We start from the raw sequence: 18,638 nt of genomic DNA on the forward strand, positions 1-18,638 counted from the left end.
TTCATTTTAATTTCTACTATTATGCTTTTTTATTTATTTGGAATAAAACAGAGAGATTTCACAGACTGGAACATATTTACTATGCTAAAACCTGAAGACTGGTGCAAAAATGCCAGAGGAAGATGATAAATAAGAGTCCTAATCTTGATTAGACAAATACCAGAAGCACTAAACTGCCTCTTCCTGAAGTTTCCATGGGTCTGGGCAGTGGCTAGAGTGCTTTGCCATTGCTGGATGTGTCCTCAGTCAGAGTCCAAAGTTCGTTTTGATTGTTGTTTCAGGAATCTTCCTTAAAAAAATAAGAATTATAAGGGAAATGGTAAAAATTCACTCCTCTTAGAATATTAGCTTTTTGGACACTCTTAATTGGCAAAATTTGTTGAAGGAGAAATGACATCTGTTTAAATAACTAGACTGCATTCATTTTAATTATTGCTTTTGGCAGGGTTCAAAGAGTTTAATCTTTCCTAAATCCCTCGGTAATGTCTGCTCTCTAAAAGGTTCAGTTACCCTGGACAAGATCTTCATCAGCTACTTGCTATGCACTGGCAATGTTACTTGATATAGATAAGCTAGTTGAAATGGTAATTACTAGACAAAGAAATGTAAGATATATGCTAATCTAAGTTCTCAAACAGAGCTTCTTAACAAATATTTAGATCATTTACCTTATTTATATTTATATTTGCTGATACACATCAAATATCTCATCATAATTTCCTCATTTGCCCTCTGTAGATCTAGATTCTTTTAAAGCAAAATGTAACAAACAAAAGTAAACTGACTAAATAAGTAGACCGATATCTTTCAGTCTGAATCTACAAATATGTAGTATTGTCCTGTACTAATGTGTTTTTAAGTTTTTTAACCTACAGAATTTTGCAGAACTGTACTTTTGTATACTTTCAACTTAAAAATACTACATAAAAGGAAAGCCAAAGTTTTAAATTTGACAATCATTTGGTAAAAATAACCAGAGAAGCCTTAATTTCTCAAACTTCCATCCAAATTATTTTCATAACAATTGTGTTAAATGCTTATGTGATGTTTTGATTTCTTTACTCAGGAACATCTCCACTTAAATTCAATGTTCTGAAAGACATATATGATGTTTCTTATAAGATTAATAAGATGAAGGAAAAGGACAGGAAAAACTCAAGAGTCAATTATGTAATTTGCATTTTTAGAGACTTGATTGCAAACCTTAACTAAAAAAACAAGTCTTAGATTAGATTAACTGAATATTCATTTAATGGCAGAAAACCAGAACTTTTTTAAAAAAAGGTTTCATGTTTGCAGGTCAGGCGGAAGCCTGTGTTTTTATTTTTATACTCAAATTCTCTGACTTTGTCAACATGAATATAATATCTAAAAGAGAGATGTGCCCTTATGATGAGTCAAGAGGCACAATAGTTTACAGTTAGTTCCTTTTTATTTGGACTAATGGCTATAGGTGGTTTATTTGGCTAAACATGATACTGAATCATTGGTAAAAACATTCCATTAGGTATATAATTAGTGGGCACATGAGAGAGTAGCATAGGAAATATATAATTAATTATATACATTATACTAAAATAAGAATGTGTATAAAAGAAGTTGACTCCATATCTTGAAAGAATTTTAGAGATTAAAGGAACTCCCACAACAGCAAATGTTACTAACATAGTAGTATATTTGAATATTGTGATTTAGAAATGACTTTGTTTACCTATTTTTTTAAGATGGAGTATCATTCTGTCACCCAGGCTGGAGTATAGTGGTATGATCATAGCTCACTGCAGCCTTGAATTCCAGGGCTCAAGCCATCCCCCTGCCTCAGCCTTCCAAGTGGCTAGGACTACAGGCACCTGCCACCGTGCCCAGCTAATGTTTTGTTTGTTTGTTTTTAGAGATGGGGTCTTGTTTCATTGCCCAGTCTGGTCTTGAACTCCTGGACTCAAGCAATGCTCCTGCCTCTGCTGATATTACAGACGTTAGTAACTGTGCCCTGCCAGAAATGACTTTTAATAGAGTGATAATTTGAATTATTATTCAAATATTCATTATTTCAGCATTTTCCAAACTATTAGCTGTGATACATGGAAGCATGATGAAATTTACAATCTTTATCTTTATTAAAACTCCTGGATTTTTCCGTTAGCCCTTTGGTACTTTCAATTCTACTGCTCAACCAAACAATTGATCAAGTATTTACTAGTACCTACTATAAATAGACTCAGTACTTTGCCACACACTAAGGATGGTACATACATATGTATAATACATAGTTGCCAAATTTAAGGAATTTACAAGTGTTTAAGAAACAAAGAAAATAAATTGATATGAAAAATTAGAGATCAAAACAAGGTAGGCACCATGAATTCTAAGATGTTTCAAAGGAGAAAACAGTTTGCCTTACATTTGCCTACAGTTTGCAAAATCATCTAGCAACACAGTACACTGTAGAGTTTCAATTGTTTACCCTCATGATCCCATGGCTGACCGGGAGCTGTGGGCCACTACGGCTTCCCAGCACCTTGAGAGAGTATCGTACTGCATGTGGCTAGCCTTGGAAGAGATCAAAATTCAAAGTACAGTTTCTACTTAATGCATATCACTTTTGCACCATTGCATAGTCAAAAAATCTTAAGTTGAGCCATCATAAGTTGGCGACCATCTGTTATCTACATACAAAAGAGTGAAGTTGAATTTCTACCTGATACCAAATATGCAAATCAACTCAAAATGGAGCAAATACCTAAATGTAAAAGCTAAAACTACAAAACACTTAAAAGAAAATAAAAGGCTAAATCTTTGTAACCTGGGATTAGGCAATGGTTTCTGTGATATAATACCAAAAGCATGAGAAACAAAAAATAGATAGACTGGAATTCATCAAAGGTAAAAATTTCTGTTTCAAAGGACACTGTGAAGAACGTGAAGGACAACCCACAGAAGTGGAGAAAATTTTTGCAAATTATATTTTATAAGAGATTTGTCTCCAGAATATATCAAGAACACTTCCTATTCACTAATTTAATAAAAAGACGAGCCAACTTTAAAAAATATACAAAGCGGGGGTGGAGCCAAGATGGCTGAATAGAAACAGCTCCAGTCTACAGCTCCCAGCGTGAGTGATGCAGAAGACAAGTGATTTCTGCATTTCCAACTGAGGTACCGGGTTCGTCTCACTGGGGAGAGTTGAAAAGTGGGTGCAGGACAGTGGGTGTAGCACACCGAGCGTGAGCCGAAGCAGGGCGACGCATTGCCTCACCCGGGAAGTGCAACGGGTCAGGGAATTCCCTTTCCTAGTCAAAGAAAGGGGTGACAGACGGCACCTGGAAAATCGGTTCACTCCCACCCTAATACTGTGCTTTTCCAACAGTCTTAGCAAACGGCACTCCAGGAGATTACAACCCGTGCCTGGCTTGGAGGGTCCTACCCCCCACGGACCCTCACTCATTGCTAGCACAGCAGTCTGAGATCAAACTGCAAGGTGGCAGTGAGGCTGGGGGAGGGGCGCCCGCCATTGCCTAGGCTTGAGTAGGTAAACAAAGTGGCTAGGAAGCTCGAACTGGGTGGAACCTACCACAGCTCAAGGAGGCCTGCCTGCCTCTGTAGACACGGCCTCTGGGGGCAGGGCATAGACAAACAAAAGGCAGCAGAAACCTCTGCAGACTTAAATGTGCCTGCCTGACAGCTTTGAAGAGAGTAGTGGTTCTCCCAGCACACAGCTTGAGATCTGAGAATAGACAGACTGCCTCCTCAAGTGGGTCCCTGACCCCTGAGTAGCCTAACTGGGAGGCACCCCCCAGTAGGGGCCAGACTGACACCTCACACGGCCGGGTACTCCTCTGAGACAAAACTTCCAGAGGAACGATCAGGCAGCAACATTTGCTGTTCACCAATATCCGCTGTTCTGCAGCCTCTGCTGCTGATACCCAGGCAAACAGGGTCTGGAGTGGACCTCTGGCAAACTCCAACAGACCTGCAGCTGAGGGTCCTGACTGTTAGAAGGAAAACTAACAAACAGAAAGGACATCCACATCTGTACGTCACCATCATCAAAGACCAAAGGTAGATAAAACCACAAAGATGGGGAAAAAACAGAGCAGAAAAACTGAAAATTCTAAAAATCAGAGCACCTTTCCTCCTCCAAAGGAATGCAGCTCCTCACCAGCAACAGAATAAAGCTGGATGGAGAATGACTTTGACAAGTTGAGAGAAGAAGGCTTCAGACGATCAAACTCCTCCGAGCTAAAGGAGGAAGTTCGAACCCATTGCAAAGAAGTTAAAAACCTTGGAAAAAAATTAGACGAATGGCTACCTAGAATAACCAATGCAGAGATGTCCTAAAAGGACCTGATGGAGCTGAAAACCACAGCATGAGAACTATGTGACAAATGCACAGGCCTCAGTAACCAATTCGATCAACTGGAAGAAAGGGTATCAGTGATGGAAGATCAAATGAATGAAATGAAGCAAGAAGAGAAGTTTAGAGAGAAAAGAATAAAAAGAAATGAACAAAGCATCCAAGAACTATGGGACTATGTGAAAAGACCAAATCTACGTCTGATTGGTGTACCTGAAAGTGACAGGGAGAATGGAATCAACTTGGAAAACACTCTGCAGGATATTATCCAGGAGAACTTCCCCAATCTAGCAAGGCAGGCCAAAATTCAGATTCAGGAAATACAGAGAACGCCACAAAGATACTCCTCGAGAAGAGCAACTCCAAGACACATAATTGTCAGATTCACCAAAGTTGAAATGAAGGAAAAAATGTTAAGGGCAGCCAGAGAGAAAGGTCGGGTTACCCACAAAGGGAAGCCCATCAGACTAACAGCGGATCTCTTGGCAGAAACTCTACAAGCCAGAAGAGAGTGGGGGCCAATATTCAACATTCTTAAAGAACAGAATTTTCAACCCAGAATTTCATATCCAGCCAAACTGAGCTTCATAAGTGAAGGAGAATTAAAATCCTTTACAGACAAGCAAATGCTGAGAGATTTTGTCACCACCAGGCCTGCCCTAAAAGAGCTCCTGAAGGAAGTGCTAAACATGGAAAGGAACAACTGGTACCAGCCACTGCAAAAACATGCCAAATTGTAAAGACCGTCGAGACTAGGAAGAAACTGCATCAACTAACGAGCAAAATAACCAGCTAACATCATAATGACAGGATCAAATTCACACATAAAAATATTAACCTTAAATGTAAATAGGCTAAATGCTCCAATTAAAAGACACAGACTGGCAAATTGGATAAAGAGTCAAGACCCATCAATGTGCTGTATTCAGGAAACCCATCTCATGTGCAGAGACACACATAGGCTCAAAATAAAGGGATGGAGGAAGATCTACCAAGCAAATGGAAAACAAAAAAAGGCGGGGGTTGCAATCCTAGTCTCTGATAAAACAGACTTTAAACCAACAAAGATCAAAAGAGACAAAGAAGGCCATTACATAATGGTAAAGGGATCAATTTAACAAGAAGAGCTAACTATCCTAAATATATATGCACCCAATACAGGAGCACCCAGATTCATAAAGCGAGTCCTTAGAGACCTACAAAGAGACTTAGACTCCTACACAGTAATAATGGGAGACTTTAACACCCTACTGTCAACATTAGACAGATCAATGAGGCAGAAAGTTAACAAGGATATCCAGGAATTGAACTCAGCTCTGCACCAAGCAGACCTAATAGACATCTACAGAACTCTCTACCTCAAATCATCAGAATATACATTCTTTTCAGCACCACACCACACCTATCCCAAAATTGACCACATAGTTGGAAGTAAAGCACTCCTCAGCAAATGTAAAAGAACAGAAATTATAACAAACTGTCTCTCAGACCACAGTGCAATCAAACTAGAACTCAGGATTAAGAAACTCACTCAAAACCGCTCAACTACATGGAAACAGAACAACCTGCTTCTGAATGACTGTTGGGTACATAACGAAATGAAGGCAGAAATAAAGATGTTCTTTGAAACCAACAAGAACAATGACACAACATACCAGAATCTCTGGGACACATTCAAAGCAGTGTGTAGAGGGAAATTTATAGCACTAAATGCCCACAAAAGAAAGCAGGAAAGATCTAAAATTGACACCCTAACATCACAATTAAAAGAACTAGAGAAGCAAGAGCAAACACATTCAAAAGTTAGCAGAAGGCAAGAAATAACTAAGATCAGAGCAGAACTGAAGGAAATAGAGACACAAAAAACCCTTCAAAAAATCAATGAAGCCAGGAGCTGGTTTTTTGAAACGATCAACAAAATAGATAGACTGCTAGCAAGACTAATAAAGAAGAAAAGAGAGAGGAATCAAATAGATGCAATAAAAAATGACAAAGGGGATATCACCACCAATCCCACAGAAATACAAACTACCATCACAGAATACTATAAATACCCTTACGCAAATAAACTAGAAAATCTAGAAGAAATGGATAAATTCCTTGACACATACACCCTCCCAAGATTAAACCAGGAAGAAGTTGAATCTCTGAATAGACCAATAACAGGCTCTGAAATTGAGGCAATAATTAATAGCTTACCAACCAAAAAAAGTCCAGGACCAGATGGATTCACAGCCGAATTCTACCAGAGGTACAAGGAGGAGCTGGTACCACTCCTTCTGAAACTATTCCAATGAATAGAAAAAGAGGGAATCCTCCCTAACTCATTTTAGGAGGCCAGCATCATCCTGATACCAAAGCCTGGCAGAGACACAACAAAAAAAGAGAATTTTAGGTTAATATCACTGATGAACATTGATGCAAAAATCCTCAATAAAATACTGGCAAACCGAACCCAGCAGCACATCAAAAAGCTTATCCACCATGATCAACTGGGCTTCATCCCTGGATGCAAGGCTGGCTCAGCATACTCAAATCAATAAACGTAATCCAGCATATAAACAGAACCAAGGACAAAAACCACATGATTATCTCAATAGATGCAGAAAAGGCCTTTGACAAAATTCAACATCCCTTCATGCTAAAAACTGTCAATAAATTAGGCATTGATGGGACATATCTCAAAATAATAAGAGCTATCTATGACAGACTCACAGCCAATATCATACTGAATGGGCAAAATCTGGAAGCATTCCCTTTGAAAACTGGCACAAGACAGGGATGCCCTCTCTCACCACTCCTATTCAACATAGTGTTGGAAGTTCTGGCCAGGGCGATCCAGGCAGGAGAAGGAAATAAAGGGTATTCAATTAGGAAAAGAGGAAGTCAAATTGTCCCTGTTTGCAGATGACATGATTGTATATCTAGAAAACCCCATTGTCTCAGCCCAAAATCTCCTTAAGCTGATAGGCAACTTCAGCAAAGTCTCAGGATACAAAATCAATGTGCAAAAATCACAAGCATTCTTATACACCATTAACAGACAGAGAGCCAAATCATGAGTGAACTCCCATTCACAATTGCTTCAAAGAGAATAAAATACCTAGGAATCCAACTTACAAGGGACGTGAAGGACCTCTTCAAGTAGAACTACAAACCACTGCTTAATGAAATAAAAGAGGATACAAACAAATGGAAGAACATTCCATGCTCATGGGTAGGAAGAATCAATATCATGAAAATGGCCACACTACCCAAGGTAATTTATAGACTCAATGCCATCCCCATCAAGCTACCAATGACTTTCTTCACAGAATTGGAAAAAACTACTTTAAAGTTCATATGGAATCAAAAAAGAGCCCGCATTGCCAAGGCAATCCTAAGCCAAAAGAACAAAGCTAGAGGCATCACATTACCTGAGTTCAAACTATACTAGAAGGCTACAGTAACCAAAAGAGCATGGTACTGGCACCAAAACAGAGAAATAGACCAATGGAACAGAACAGAGCCCTCAGAAATAATGCTGCATATCTACAACCATCTGATCTTTGACAAACCTGACAAAAACAAGAAATGGGGAAATGATTCCCTGTTTAGTAAATGGTGCTGGGAAAACTGGCTAGCCGTATGTAGAAAGCTGAAACTGGATCCCTTCCTTACACGTTATACAAAAATTAATTCAAGATGGATTAAAGACTTACATGTTAGACCTAAAACCATAAAAACCCTAGAAGAAAACCTAGGCATTACCATTCAAGACATAGGCATGGGCAAGGACTTCATGACTAAAACACCAAAAACAATGGCAACAAAAGCCAAAATTGACAAATGGGATCTAATTAAACTAAAGAGCTTCTGCACAGCAGAAGAAACTACCATCAGAGTGAAAAGGCAACCTACAGAATGGGAGAAAATTTTTGCAATCTGCTCATCTGACAAAGGGCTAATATCCAGAATCTACAATGAACTCCAGCAAATTTACAAGAAAAGAACAAACAACCCCATCAAAAAGTGGGCGAAAAATATGAACAGACATTTCTTAAAAGAAGACATTTATGCTCCAAAAGGCACATGAAAAAATGCTCATCATCACTGGCCATCAGAGAAATGCAAATCAAAACCACAATGAGATACCATCTCACACCAGTTAGAATGGCAATCATTAAAAAGTCAGGAAAGAACACGTGCTGGAGAGGATGTGGAGAAATAGGAACACTTTTACACTGTCGGTGGGACTGTAAACTAGTTCAACCATTGTGGAAGTCAGTGTGGCAATTCCTCAGGGATCTAGAAGTAGAAATACCATTTGACCCAGCCATCCCATTACTGGGTATATACCCAAAGGATTATAAATCATGCTGCTACAAAGACACATGCACATGTATGTTTATTGTGGCATTATTCACAATAGCAAAGACTTGGAACCAACCCAAATGTCCAACAATGATAGACTGGATTAAGAAAATGTGGCACATATACACCATGGAATACTATGCAGCCATAAAAAATGATGAGTTCATGTCCTTTGTAGGGACATGGATGAAGCTGGAAGCCATCATTCTCAGCAAACTATCGCAAGGACAAAAAACCAAACACCGCCTGTTCTCACTCACAGGTGGGAATTGAACAATGAGAACACATGGACACAGGAAGGGGAACATCACACACCGGGGCCTGTTGTGGGGTGGGGGGAAGGGGTAGGGATAGCATTAGGAGATATATCTAATGTTAAATGACGAGTTAATGGGTGCAGCACACCAACATGGCACCCGTATACATATGTAACTAACCTGCATGTTGTGCACATGTACCCTAAAACTTAAAGTATAATAAAAAATTACATTTATAGAAGATGAAAATAATATTAAATCCATAGATTAAATTCAGTTTTACTCAAAAAAAAGAAGAAAAGGAAATGAATGGACTGTAAACACCCAAGTTCCTGAACAAGAAATATAAATATTCACATTATTCAAGTTAACAAATAAATGTAATAAAAGTTCAAAATAAATATTTTCCAATAGAAAAAAATGTGCAAAGGATCTGAATAAGCATTTATATATCTAAATGCTTGTTTATCTTCTAAATAAGATATATGTGTGGTAAATACATGAAAAGTTGCTCAACATCATTAGCTATCAGGAAATGCAAATCAAAACCACAATGAGCTACCAGTTCATACCCACTAAGATGCTATAATATGAAAGATAATTACAAGTGTTGATAAGGAAGTAGAGAAACTGGATCTCTCATAAACTATTGGTGAGAATGTAAAATGGTACAGACACTTTGGAAAACAGTTTGGCAGTTCCTCAAAATGTTAAATATAGACCCAGCATACATATGTTTCAAGATAACTGAAAACATATGTCCATACACCAATATGTTCATGAATATTCTTAGCAACATTATTCATAATAATTCAAAAGTATAAACAACTGAATTATCCATCACCTGACAAATGGATGAAGAAAGCATGGTATATGCAAACAATGAAATATTATTCAGCCATTAAAAAAGAGTACTGATATATGCTATGGCATGGATAAACCTTGAAAATATTATGCTAAGTGAAAGAAGGCAGCCACAAGAGTATATATTGATATGAAATGTCCAAAATAGGCAAATCCATAGAGATAAAAAGTAGATAATAATTGCTTAGGACTGGGACTTGGGTTGGGGGTTGGCGGGAAATGTGTAGCCATACCCTGTATGTATTAGCAAATAGATACAAGGGTTCTTCTTTGAGTGATAAAAACGTTCCAAAGTTGTTGGTGTTAACAGTTGCACAACTCTGTGAATATGTAGAAAACCAAGGAATTTGCTTTATGTGAGTTATATTTTAATGCTGATTTTAAAAATTAGTATGATTATAACTGGGAAGTTTAAATAGTACCTTCAGCCCGTATGGATTCCATAAATACAAAAATAATACCATTTTATTATAAACAAAGTAGGAAGTCCTAAGAAAGAGAATTTTAGACTTTGAGAGAAATTTAGAAAGTATCTAGTCTTATTTCCTAAGTGCCCCATTTTTTAGAAAAGCAACTTTAACAACAGGGTGGTGGTTAAGTCTATGGATTCTTGGGGTGACAGACAATGGGTCTCCATCACTTGATGAGTCTCCATCACTGATGACTGAGTCATTCTGGGAAAGGCATATGAACTCGCAGCCTCAATGTTCCTATTTACAAGAAGGGGGAGAAGGCAGAATATCACTTATAGTGTAGTTATTATAGGATTACATGAGATACACATACACACACATGCTAGCACAAGGCCTGAAATATAAATAGTGCTCAATGAAATTTAGCTAATGTTATAAAAGTGTCTTCCTCTACCTCAAGTTACGTATGTAGTGGAGCTGGGATAGAAAAAAAATTGGTTTTCTTCTCTTCTATTCTCTTTCTGTTGTACCATTATACCAAAGGTTGAAAAATACTAAACTATTCTACCCAGAAAGAATGTGAACAGCTCTGATGCCAAATCACTTTAGAGTAATTGATGTTCTATGATTTTCAGAGTCAACAGACAGAATGAAGGTGGTCTTAAGATTTTAAAATGGTCTTGTGGTACTTCTGTCACATCTAGAAGTATAGTTTCGCTAAGACAGTACTTATACCCTAGCCCTGGGGATCATTTTTCTTTCCTCTGAATTCTCACTCTTGTTTGACATTCGATCTATTACACGTGTTAATCTGACAAGATGACATAACATGACATCTGCATGTCTTAGGTAATCAAATCTGAAAAACAACTTTAGGAAGCAACTAGCTTTCAGTATTTATCCACAGCGTATCCTCTGAGAGAAATAGAGAATAATAGCTGCAAATATTTCTTTGAGTTTTGATGCATTCTGCATGGTTATAAGGAATTGGCTCCTCTCATGCATATGTTTTTGAGGTTACATGATTAATTTGATTATTTACCTTGGCAAATGTTATCATAGTAGCATTTTGATTAGCAGCAAATAAGTTATTTCTACAGAGGTGCCATGTGAGATTATCTAGGTGATATTACACAGTAGGTAGGTATTAGGAACACTTTATAAGTGTGCACTTATGCACTGCTGATTAGATTACCTTTTGATGCAACTGTTCTGAGGGGGATTTTGGCAAAAGATCTCAAAAGCCTTCAACCTTTCACTCATCATTTCCACTGCCAAGGATCTGACTAACAAAAATCACGAAATATATGCCCAAATATTTGTTTATTAAAAGTTGACCAAAAGATTATATAAAATCATGACATCTTGAAAACAACTCAAATGTTCCATCATGATGACTTAGGAAATAAAATTAAACATGTCCATGGTTTGTATTTAAGAGATTGTTTATAATACCTTATGTGAAGATTTTACATAATATGTAAAATACTGTAATGGGCTTCAGAATAATATTCATAATAGGGTTGCAATATTTTTAAAATAACTGAATACATTCTATGTGTGCATATATGTGAATACATATATGCATTAAACTTTATCATTTGGACTTGATTTGCAAAGCATCATTAGTTTTTTTACTTAACCTCAATAATTCCTTTAGACATGTGAGCTCTGCAAATCTATGGACTTTGCAGCAGAATGCCTTTCTTTAGAAACCACTGCTATCAGAATAGGAACTGTGAAAACAAATGAGAATGCTCTCATACAGTTATTTTATGGTCTATCACTATTAATGAATTGTACTCAATTCACCCTCAGTTTTTAGACTCTGAAAATGTAGATACCATGAATGTTTATGCAAGAGTTTTTTAATGAGTATTTTCAGTGAGACCTATTATTGTGTTAATTGAATATAGAAATCCTTTATATTAATCCTTGTAAAATATAATGATTTTTAAAACACAGTAGAAAAAGTGGAAGGTCTTGTCTGCCTGATGTGCTCCCAATGTGATGTGGTATAGTTGAAAGAGATCCAGATGTTATCAAGGTACTTTTCTTGGTATTCTTCTACCTGTCATCCACTGCTAGGCCTTAAGGCTTGGCAATATTTTAACGTCTTACAGAATTATAGGACATATATCAGACTGCATATGTACTAGATATGACAGACAGTGGTCATTCTCTAAGTCTTGTATATCTTTCCTGTTTCTGTTTTGAGTAAAATGTCCAATACCACTGGGAATGCCTATTTAACATTGCTAAGAGAACAAGAAAATTTATCTTCTTTGGATCTAACCATCTGAGCCAACTCGATTTTTTCCTAACCACTTTACTGAGGTGCAGTTGACATATGAAAAGCTGTGTATATTTAAGGTATACAACTTGGTGAGTTTGGGAATAAGTATACAGCCATAAAACCATTACCATATTCTATGCCATCAACATATCCATCACTTCCAAAGGTTTCCTCTCATTTTACTTATTATTATTTTTGTGATAAGAATGCTTAGTATAAGAGTTAACATTTTAGCAAATTTTCAGCATACAATACAGTATTGTTAACTATAAGTGCTGTGGTGTACAGTAGCTCTCCAGTACTTACTCATCTTGTAAAACTAGAGCTTTGTACCTTTTGACTAACATCTCCCTGTTCCCTACCCCCAACTATCCCCTGACAACCACCATTCTATTCTCTGCTTCCATGTGACTATTTCAAATTTTCCATAAAATTGGTATCATATAACATTTGTCCTGTTCCTGGCTTGTTTCACTTAGCACAATGTCCACCACATTCATCTGTGTTGTCACAAATGGCATAATTTGCTTCCTTTTCAAGGCTGAATAATATTCCATTGTATAGGTACGTATATATATATATACCACATTTTCTTTATCTATTTCTGTAAATGGACATTTAGGTCACTTCTGTGCCTTGTCTACTGTGGACAGTAGAATTAAAATCAGAATCTTGAAGAGATTATTACCGCTCCCATGTTCATTGTAGAAATATTTGTAATAGCCAGCTCTATTCTTTTTCCAAAAGAAAGCTGAACTCATGTGAATACATAATGCAAAAACTGGAAAGTATAATAATTATACAAAGAAATAGAGAAGCTAAAAAATCGACATTCAGTCAGTGCGTTTATCATCTCATTGGTAAATTCCTTCAGTATGATGGTGAGGTGCCTTATGTTACCATGTTCTTGCACAATCAAAACAGTGACAGTGGTCAACAGTGCCCACATACACTGAACTGATGGTATGCATTCCACTATCAGGTAGCTCTTCCTCTAAGTATTACTCTAACACTACCCATGGCTTCTCCCCATAACCTCTGCAACTCTGAGGTCAAAGTAATTCCTAGTAGGCTGCTTCACAGAAACTATTTTGACAAGTGCTTAAAAAAAAAACCATATATATATATATGGTTTATATATGAGATATATATGTATATCTCCTGATACACATATATATATTTCCTGATATATATGTATATCTCCTGATATATATATATATATCTCCTGATACATATATATACCGAGATATATATATGGAGATATGTATATATAGAGAGAGATATATATATTATATATATGGAGATATATATATATATGGAGAGATATATATGGAGATAAACATATATCCCTTTCCATATATATATATCTCTCCATATATATGTATATCTCCATATATATCCACATATATATATATCAGGAACACTATGCCAGCAAATTATTAAACTGAATGTTTCTTGATTTTTTTAAAAAAATGTTTTCCTTCCCCAGAAAGAGAGTTGTATCAAGCAGTAAAATGGCTATTTTCTTTTCAAATAATTTACATTGATTTTTTGAAACATCTTTAAAATTCACATTAAATATCCTAAGAGTCGATGGTGGTTTTATTTTAACAGAAAGATTAATGATTCACCCGAAGTTTGACATTATGTATAACTCAGAACTCTTCATAGCAACTTTCAAATAAGATTATCAGAACTTCTTGCATGGATTGGCACAGGACTCTGGAATAAATTATCCTGGTAAGAATTTTGAGACTTACTACTCTGGACAAGAAAGATAAACTACAGAGGATGCTGGCTTCCTCCCCAAACTGAACACTATAGATGCTACATAAGAGAGAGAGGAGAAAGATGGGTCCACTGAACTAACGTGATAACTGGATTTCTGCAGGGAGGAAAGGCAGACGTGGTTTGTTGTGAAGGAGACAAGCAGCCTGCAGGAGAGACAGGAATCAGGTAACACTGTTGGAGCGAGGCCGGCAGAGGAGGTTTTAATTCTTTAGTTTCATTTTTTGGTGAGAGAGAATAGAAGCATCCTACATGGCCACCTATTGTCCAAGGAATAACCTCAGTACAGTCCCAACAAGAGTAAGGAGATGACGGAAACAAGTCTGACAAGGGAATACTAAATTATCCCTACTTCTCCTGTTCTGGTCCCCACAATTGCTCCAGGAACTAGTAGGTTATCTCCACCATCTTCTAAGATGATTATTTTAGAATTACCCGATGAATTTAATGGCAATTCCTAAGGGACATCATTTTCCTGGTAGCATGTAGTAGCAATGTCTGAGGCATTCACGAAAACTGTAGTAAGCCTCAAAGGAAGCTTTAATACCTTCCCAAAAGCGCAATATCACATTGTCTGTATTTTCTGTGGTAGAGGAAAACTTGAAATTAATAAAAAGTAGCCAGAAAAAGAAACTTTTTATTCTTAAAACAAATACACTTTCCTCTGTCTGATATGTTTATTTTTATTGAGTATAATTTGTTCATATCCATCCATTAATTTTCATGACTGTATGATACCTGGATAATATTGCATAAGGATATACTAATATACATGAGAATGAAGTGGTTTAAGAAACCCTCTTCCAAAGAACCTCAAGTAACCAGCAGCCTGGGCGACAGAGCGAGACTCCGTCTCAAAAAATATATATATAAGTTTTTATTCATAACAATAATGCAATCATTTATTAAACAGCTATTATGCTTAATTTGTTTCTTATGTATTTGTGTCTAATTCTTAAAAACAACTTCTCACATTCAGAGTTAAGTAACTTGCTCAATGTCACATGGTTAGTAGAGGTTGAGTCAGGATTTGAGCTAAGTTTTGCAAGATCATGAAGTTCACTCTGTTTATAGCAATAACCATTCAAGCTGAAGATAAATGTTGTCTAGAAGTGGATTTGTAAAGAATTATGTATGTCTGGTTGAAAATCATGTTAAGAACGTTAGTATTCTTGTATTTTTAGAACTATACAATTCATCCATGAAACAATTTTTATTGAATGTTTACCATATGGAAGACATCACAGAAAATATTTACTGATAAAAAAATGAAAAGCTGTAATCTTTAAGATTTCAAATTTAACAAACAGCTGTCTACAAATAACAGAAATGAATCTCCTCAGGAGTCATCTTGAAATTACACTAAAATGCAATTTTCCTTTGAAACTGGAAAATCCACTAAATGAGACAACATTTGGTAATTGGTATTCTTCAGCAACTAGTAGGCTGCATAGTGGGGAAATGAAAATAGTAAAACCATGAAAGAATAGAGGGAAAAAAGGCTTATAAACTAAACCATCAACGTAAATGGCTCTTCTCCCTTTTTACTGATGGAATGTAATGTACTAGGCATGGTACAATTTGCACTCTTTAAAAGTCATTTCTAAACAAAAACCTTAGAGACTTTATCTTTCCTAGTAAACACTTATGATTATAGGTGGGGATAAGAGACAAAATTGTTTACCAAAGAATAGTCCTTTTACACAGACAGATGAATAAGAAGTTTCCTCTCATTGAACTTTGAATCAAACAAGTAGCTTAAATGTAAAGAGTTTCATTACAAACATTAATTCCAATACAGTCTCGGACATTTTAGCATATACAGTTTCAAAGAAAAAAACCTTCTAATTCAAAACTATTATATATAAAATAAAGCAAATATTTTCCCATTCATTTCAAATATGGATGTTTGCTTAAGTCTTTGGTCTAAGTAATATGAAACGGTATACTAACTCATCTACTGCAGACACTAAATATTTTAAACTATTTGAACTTGAAATAATATAAAACAATATTTATAGTTGGAGATTTTATTTTCCTCATAATGTGAGAACAAGTAATTCTTTTGATCATTATATGCCATGTTTTCTTTACTAATTTAGAGATTTCTTCATTTATCTTTAGATTTATGTTTCTATTTCACAATTGTTTAATTGTAATACAGACTAGTTTATGTGTATATACTCTTGATTATGTTGTCAATTGTATTTATCATTTATCAAAGATTATTTTTCATTGGTCATGTGTCAAAATATTTCTGACAAGAGACAGAGAATGGAAATATAAGGGTGTAATGAAGGGAATTTTTATGACCAGAAATAGAAATCCATGAACCAAAAAATGATTCATATGTGTCTGTGATCTTTGAGAATTAGGCTTCTCTTATTCGAAGATAAAACCTATACCAATAAAATATTCTTACAGAAAATGTAGATTTAAAGCACTTTACTTTGAACTCTGCACAAAGAATATGCTTTAAAATGTTGAGCAACTGACTGAGATGTAATTACATTTGACGTATTAAACCTCTCTAGGAATTTTCATTATGATCTTTCCTTTGGGCAAATTGAGCAAGTCTGACCTTTGGCACATTCAAGTTTGAATCTCTGTCATAACACATTATTTGAAAACAAACTAAAAATACAATAGAAACATCTCATCTCATGATGTCTACATGAAATGACATAAAATAGTTAAAACTCAATTATCCATAAATAAGCATTTCAGCTTTCCACCACCAAAACTAGAATACAAAAACTGTTTTTGAATAATTATTTGTTGTGATGGCCTCTCAACTGCCTTCCCACTTTTGGGCCTATAAGGCAGGTCATACTCCTTAACATTGCATCATAAAAGTCAGCTTCAGATAGCAACAACATTGAAGGACATTGTTTGAGACCCCTCAGCCACCAGTCCGTTTGATCTTAAGCTGTTTTCACCCTCCGGTTCTGCTTTCTTGACTTGACATCCAGCGCGTATCCCTCTGTTTTGTCTTTCTCTTACGGATTTGTTGCTTTTTTTCCACTCTTCTGGCATTTGGGCATTATGGGCTCTGTCTTAACCCACCCCTTTAGTCTTAGCTTCTCTTACTGTTTTTAGGGGGTTATGCTTCTCTACTTCTAAGCCCTGCAGAATAGCATCCCTTCTTTGGTTTCCAGAAAAGTCATCACCATGACCATCATCATTATAACTAATGTGCTGTCTCATGTAATACTCATAACAACCTGATGAAGCAGGTACTATTATTTCCCCATTTTGCCTTGGTCAGTTGTAACTACATTTGAATGGCTGAAAATGTCTCATCGCAAGGATCTTTCTGGGCATAATGCCTTTGCCAGTGCTTGGAGACCTTGATAACATTCTTGGGCGTCTGGCTGTTACTTTCCACTGCTTGCTACATGACAGATATGAACTTAAAGTGTTCTAATAATAAAATCAACTTGGCTAGTGCAGGCTAAAATTTGGGGCTTAGGATAAGCCCAATTCAAGGCAGTGTTTCTAAACTCTAAAGGCAATCTTGGTCATAAGCTGCTACTCTGTTTCCATCAGTATATGTGACCTCACTAAAACCATCTATCTTCAAACTAGGTATAGACTTAGAGACAGTAAAACCAGGAACTTTTAACAAAAGGGTACCCTCCCCACCCCAATCAGTATTGTAGGTACCTGCCAATTTTGACAGCAACAAGTCAGGTTGGGTTGGGTAGTCCCTGAACAGAGCATGAATACATGTTATTTTTAGTTCTTAGAATACTATAATCATGTCCAGGAGCTGAGTGAACCACTGACCTTTCCTAAAGAGTTAAATTTACTGAGGAAAATTAGGAAAAGAGGGAACAGGGGTGAAATTCAAAGTACAGCTAAGGAAACTTAAGAGTCACTACATATCCTTGTTTGTCCCAGGGGGTATTCCAATCCAGAACTGTTACTAACATGTCTAATAGTTATGATCAGTTGACAAGCAACCAGGGTCATAGAAGTTGGCCTGGAAATGGTGCTATGCAAGCTATCCCAAGTATTTTCCATAATTTTATTTCTTTGCTCAGATTTTCTATATTTTTATTTGTTTTAAGAGGATTTGTAATTGATTTTTGGTGTGTTTTATGACAGCTGCTTTAAAATCTTTGTCAGATATTCCAACATCTAATTTATCTTGTTATTATTGGCACCAGTTGATTGTCTTTTCTCATTCAGATTGTAGCTTGCCTGGTTCTTCATGAATGATTTTCTATTACATCCTGGACATTTTAGTTCTTATGTTAGGAGACACTTGATCCTATTTATATCTTCTGTTTTAGCAGGCAGTTGCCCTG

The 18,638-nt window shown here is 36.2% G+C and overlaps 1 long non-coding RNA gene across 1 annotated transcript in view; it reads right to left on the reverse strand.

The window, feature by feature from the left end:
* Positions 1 to 18,638, reverse strand: part of LOC109027845 (uncharacterized) — an 86,724-nt gene continuing 68,086 nt past the window's right edge. The window contains exon 4 of the long non-coding RNA XR_010134606.1: positions 1 to 289. This is a non-coding gene — a long non-coding RNA (uncharacterized lncRNA). The remainder of the gene's footprint in view (positions 290 to 18,638) is intronic.

The sequence above is a fragment of the Gorilla gorilla genome, chromosome 6, assembly GCF_029281585.2.
Source record: "Gorilla gorilla gorilla isolate KB3781 chromosome 6, NHGRI_mGorGor1-v2.1_pri, whole genome shotgun sequence".
Classification (NCBI taxonomy): domain Eukaryota; kingdom Metazoa; phylum Chordata; class Mammalia; order Primates; family Hominidae; genus Gorilla; species Gorilla gorilla.